This window comes from Helianthus annuus, chromosome 6, assembly GCF_002127325.2.
Source record: "Helianthus annuus cultivar XRQ/B chromosome 6, HanXRQr2.0-SUNRISE, whole genome shotgun sequence".
Taxonomy (NCBI): domain Eukaryota; kingdom Viridiplantae; phylum Streptophyta; class Magnoliopsida; order Asterales; family Asteraceae; genus Helianthus; species Helianthus annuus.
The window spans coordinates 47,873,095-47,879,133 of record NC_035438.2 but is presented as its reverse complement, the minus strand read 5'-3'; the positions used below and the strand labels follow the sequence as shown (position 1 = coordinate 47,879,133).

Below are 6,039 nucleotides of genomic sequence, written 5' to 3'. Positions count from 1 at the left end.
CCTACCCGATGAATACCCGAACCGGACCCGAACCCCCCCCCCCCCCCGAACCCGGGTATATAGGGTATACATTTTTGGTAGAAAACCCGGACCCGACCCGGTTTTTAAAAAAACCCGATTGTAAAACCCGATCATACCCGAACCCGGTTCCATACCCGGAACCGGTTTTTTAAAAAACCCGATTTGTGCACCACTACTCTAAACCAATCAAAGATATGAAAGTCAAACCCAAAAATGAGACAACTGGCCTTCTATTGCTACATTAATCTGCAATATACAGTCGTCTCAACAAACTTACACATAAAAAATAAACAATAAACCTGTAATTATAAGAGGAAAATTTCACTAATAAAGCACTATTTACATTATTAGCGTGTGTAATGTGAGTTTAAACCTCAAAGTCAATAACCACCAACATACTGACCAGAAACACTCTCATATCTTCCCAGTGACACATCTTCTCCACCATAAGCTATAGAGACATTAGTCACTCCAGGATAATCTTTAGCCCAATGCACATGTTTCCACTTGTAGAAGGCATATTTTTAAATCATCCAACTAAACCATTTACAACACTTGGACAATTCATAGAGCTATTATGACCCATACCACCACACTTGTTGCAGCTAACACCATGCCTAGAACCAACATATTAATTCCCATAGGTGCTGATGCCGCAATTGGGATAATAATCTTTGGGTCCTCATTTTTAAGCACATCGAGAAGAAAGTTGGTTTCTGATGAAGCTTTTATCTTCTCGACTTTAAGAACATTTGACTTCACACGTTGTTCAAAGAGCAAGGCTAGATGAAGTTTTAAGCTATTCACTGTTTTGTACTTATTAGTAATGATGCCCAACATGCATTCATGCATCTTTCACGTTATAAACTGAATCGGCAACATGGATTCACCCCAATGATTGTCAATCTTGCTTATTTGTATCATGTGTCTGTTTTAATTTATCGGTCATTTAATAAACTGGTATTTGCTGTAAATATTATATAGTTGTATATGTGTTGGTGGACAGGAATGGAGTTTGATGATGATGAAGAAGAGGAACCAAGATGGATATTTGGTATGAATAGTCGTCGAAAGGAACCTACTCCTTTTACAAATGTCAGAAAAGATTATATTTGTTTCGAGAGAGTCGGTCGCAAATTCGTGAATATCCTTGATGGACTTGAGCTCCATTCTAATGTATTCAGCCCGCCGGAGCAGAAGCAGATTGTTAATTTTGTTTATGAGTTAATTAATGTTTTTGTCCCTGTGGTTTGTCAAAAATCACTATTTCAGTCAATTAATTTAAAAATTGCGATTTCAGCCTCTGTGGTTTCACTTTCGTAACCATTTCAGTCCACCTCGTAACCATTTCCGTCCCTGTACTTAACAGAATAAATGGATTGAAATGGTTACGAAAGTGACACCACAAGGACTGAAATGGTTACAGAAGTGAAACCACAGGGACTGAAATCGCAATTTTTAAACTAATGGACTGAAATAGTGATTTTTGACAAACCATAAGGATGAAAATAGTAATTAACTCTTTTGTTTATCGTCTTCAAGAGGAGGGATATAATGGAAAATTAAATGGTTCGTCAAATTATATAATTTTCCATTGATACAACTTGTAATCTTAAATTTTGTTTCTTTTTGATGACTTTTGAGAAAAAAAATTTCGAAAAAACCTTTTGGATGGTCTAGTTCTCACGGTTCTTACAACTCAAGGTTCTCATTTTAACCTATACCAATATTATCTAATTGAAAGATAAAAGTATAAAGAAAATATTATCTAATTGAAAGGAGATAGAAAGTATAGTTGTTTTTAGTGAAATTATCGAGTAAAAGATGGAAGGGATGTGAATGCTCATCTTGCATTGAAAAGTATATTTTGATTAAAAAGGAGAGAGTATGCAATGTTTTTTTGTAATTGTAGAATTGGAGATGGGGGTAGGGATGTGAATGCTCATCTTGCATTGAATTGGTGATTGTGGACACAATTGAAGTGGTGATTTATAAACTATTATTAATATTATTATTAGTACTACTACTATTATTATTATTATTGTCATTATTATTATTATTATTATTATTATTATTATTATTATTATTATTTTATGTTGGTGCATCCGTCTGTCGTCTTCGTCTTCGTTCGAGTCTTAGATTGTCTTCGTTCGAGTCTTAGATTAGTACTGAAAGATCAAGGAACATAGTACGAGAAAACTGTCAAAAACAGGCTAGAGAGTAATTTCGCACGAAATTACTTGATGTAATTTCGCACGAAATTAGTATGTAATTTCGCACGGAATTGTTATTTCGTGTGAAAGTAATTTCGCTTGAACATGTTCATACGAAATTACCTAGCCTATATATAGGTGCCTTGTTGTTTCATTTCGTAAGAAAAAAGGGTAGTGTGTTCCGGAGCCGAAGTGTCTCTGTGCTGTAAATTTTTGTCAGATCAATAAACCAGACAGTTAAAAGTGAATACAAGCTAAACGAAGACTGAATCATTGAATTCCGCCTATGATTCTGTCTAAGAACTCTTCTGAACGACTCGTTTGGTCGGCTAAACCAATCCTACATTTTATATATGTTTCAAGAATATTTTTATTTATATTGTTTTGACTTAGTTATTTTTTCTACAATAGCATTTTATATTTTAGTCTACGTTTTGTGAGTTACACATCTCAACGTATGTGTGTGTTACAACATTTTTATGTCTATTTTTTGCCTTAACGATCCCACCATAACGTAGGGGTTCAAAATACTAGTTAATGTTTTGTCACGATTGATTTATTTGTGACATGCCTATATGGTATATCATATCCCAAAAGACGACTACTTTTGTGATTTTCTCCATTATAATTCTTAGTTGCGTAGTCATTTTAGTTCTTAAATGAACAGAATAGCAGTTACCAATTTCCACATGGAACACAAATTCTTTGCGTAGTCATTTTAGTTCTTAAATGAACAGATAATTGTTATCCTACATCATAGATGACATATACTTGTCAAGATGAGAAGTTGTTGAAAGTGCTAAAATTCCATTTAAATTTTGGTTATATATATCCACATAAAAGACAAAATTACATGTTTAACATAGCTTGCAGTTATTAAATCTGTATGTATACCTTGTCTTCTTAATTTTATCGGTGTAAATAAGATTGTATATAAGAGAATGTGTCAATTGACTACGGGACATCCATCAACCTTAACACCAGGAGCAGTCGGACAGCCTGCAAGGGGACAATGATCATCCGCATCCGTACCCCACCATTGCGGTCCGTTAATATCCTTAATTTGTAGGAAAAAATAGCAAAGGATAGCCATGAATGCAACTCCTGCATCAAGCCCTGCTGATAGGATATAGTTATGCCTTGCCCACCATCCCTTAAACTTCCTATACACCACAAAGTTGCAGAAAATTCCTACTGCAAACCACATATTGTAGTTAACAGCTCTAGTAGGCGGCATCCCCCCTGGACCCGATATAAGAATTGGCATGTTTATGAGCCTAATCCATTTTCTCTCAGGAAACCTACGAGAAAGAAACCAAATTGGTAACGGAGCAATAATTCCCAAAAGAAAGAAGTAGTTAATTTTGGAGTATAACCCCAGATTTCCAAACATTCTTTGAGGCCCCACCACTCCCCATATGATTGAAGCGTTGTAGAAAACATCGTCACCAGGGCAGGTCCATGGACTTCCTTCAGGCAACTTACTCGGGTCACAGATGTATTTCACTGTTGTCAGAAGCCACCAGGATGTTGCAAAGTAGACTGATGATGCGACGATCGTCCCAACCAACTACATGTAGCACCAAAATGATTAAAGTAAGTCGTATATATTGTAATAATATTGATAGGCATTTTATTAGAGAATTAAAGGTTTACCTGCACAATGAACATGGACTTTGGTGGGATTTTCATATAATGGCCTAGCTTAAAATCTTGTAGAAACATGATAGCTTGTGACATGCTTATGTAACCATATGTTTTGAAAGCTACATTCGCAAGCGGCTTCCCAGGGTACATATAACCAATAATTAGCTCAGTAATCACATTTAGTCCTTGTTGCTGTAAGAAAGTTTCACCATAGATACAACAGTTTAATTTATTACGGATACATACATAAGGGTACTCATATAATTATGGTTAAAGATATCAATCGGTCACCTGGTTTGTTGTAGCGGTGATAACACCTATAGGCAGTGTGAAGAGTAGAGCCAAACCGATTCCTAAAAGGACTCCCTAGTAAGGGAGCTGTAACTGTCTGCCAAAACCCTCACATGTTAGCAAAGCAAGTCCTATTATCAATATCAGAAGCGAATAGAACCACCATTGTGGGACTGGATCATAGTTTTTCTTCATAATCCTAGTATGCACATCTACAAACTTGTCTCCAAATGATGCTCTTATTTGGTCCCAAATGGTTCTGTACAGCAGACGACAAAAACAAACATATACATCATATGCTTCTATGAAATGAACCCATGGTTATTTTTAAAAGTATACCTGCCATGGAAGAGTGCCACATGAGAGAGTGTTGCAGCCAATGTGGCGAAACTTAGACCATAGGCCAATGAAAAAAAAATATGCTAAGATTGATTTTGCTATAATCATTATAGCCTTGTTTGTCGAATGAGAAGGTTGCAGAGTCTAAGACTCTTGAAACATTGTATTGTCCTCCAAATTTCACGCACATGTAACTGAAATAGTTACTCACAAATCATTCTCACCAGCAACGTTGTATTAGGTGAAACCTGTTAAACATATACTTGTTACCGTTTCACACAAGTTTACTCCATTAAAACCACACATGAATGCATAAGTTAGTACTTGTGTAAGGCATAAAAGTAAAATAAAATACCACTACTGAAATTTGAAAAAAAAATTAAAAAGCAACTTGAAAGAGAAAACAACCTTCCATTGGGGGGTAGACTCCTCTGTGAGTATAGCCTCATTCACAATAGCAATATTCATCTAGACACCAAAGCCTCATATAGAAGACCTGCATATTTGAGTTAATAACAACTTAATAGGTCTTACAAAGATTCATGAATTACAATTATGCAGTATATAGAAACGTAAACTAACTGATTTAGAAACCATATCAGAAACAGAGCACGTGATGTTCGGATTGTCACCCGATGAACTTCGTTGGAAACTGAAGCTTCGAAATCCGAAATTACTCCCTCATTTTCTTCCTTTTCCGTCTTGGTTTCTGGCAAGTAGGTTAGGCTGGGGCGGAGAACAGTAAGGCCTTAGCGATGGCGGCGAGAATCTGACAAAATCTGAACCCTAGAATCCCGATTTCACATTAATTACTGGTATTACCTGTTAGATTGAATCTTCAGATCCGTAGCCGCCATGAGAGAAAAACGATGTGCTTGAGAGAAGGAAGGCATACGAACAGGAGCAGAACGGTGGTTTTGCGGAGTTTGAATGAGGTTATAAAGCAAACATGGGAGTTGGAACAATTAGAACGTGGACCAGATTAGGAAACATGATTTGTGGTGAACATGGGCAGAAAAATGTGGAGACTATGAAACTGCTGTGAACTCTTATGTTAGCAGTTAAAAATAGGAGTTTAGAGGGTCAAGATTTATTTTCAGCATGATCCAATGGACAAGAATGATTCAAAAAGTGGTTAGACTTAATGGGTTCCATATATATATATATATATATATATATATATATATATATATATATATATATATATATGTATATATATATATATATGTATATAATTTGTTAGGTTTGAGTATTTAAAAATATGTCTCCCAAAATACTGTTTTCAAAGTATTTATTTGTCAAACCAATAGGGGAAGGTTCATTTGAGAATAAATTTAATGTGAGAAGAAAAAGAAGAAATAACATATTAGTAAAATGTTATTTAATTTATAACTCATATCATTAATTTTTCTCTATTTAATTAATTAGTCAACTAATCATTAATTATCCTATATATAATCTACAAAACCTACACATATCAAAATTTTCATACATATACCCTACACATTATAGAATTTTATCCTACACA

At 35.1% G+C, this 6,039-nt stretch overlaps 1 pseudogene; it reads right to left on the bottom strand.

Annotated features, from left to right (window-relative positions):
• Nucleotides 1-3,180: 3,180 nt before the first annotated feature.
• Nucleotides 3,181-5,545, bottom strand: LOC110944725 (annotated as a pseudogene).
• Nucleotides 5,546-6,039: the final 494 nt, after the last annotated feature.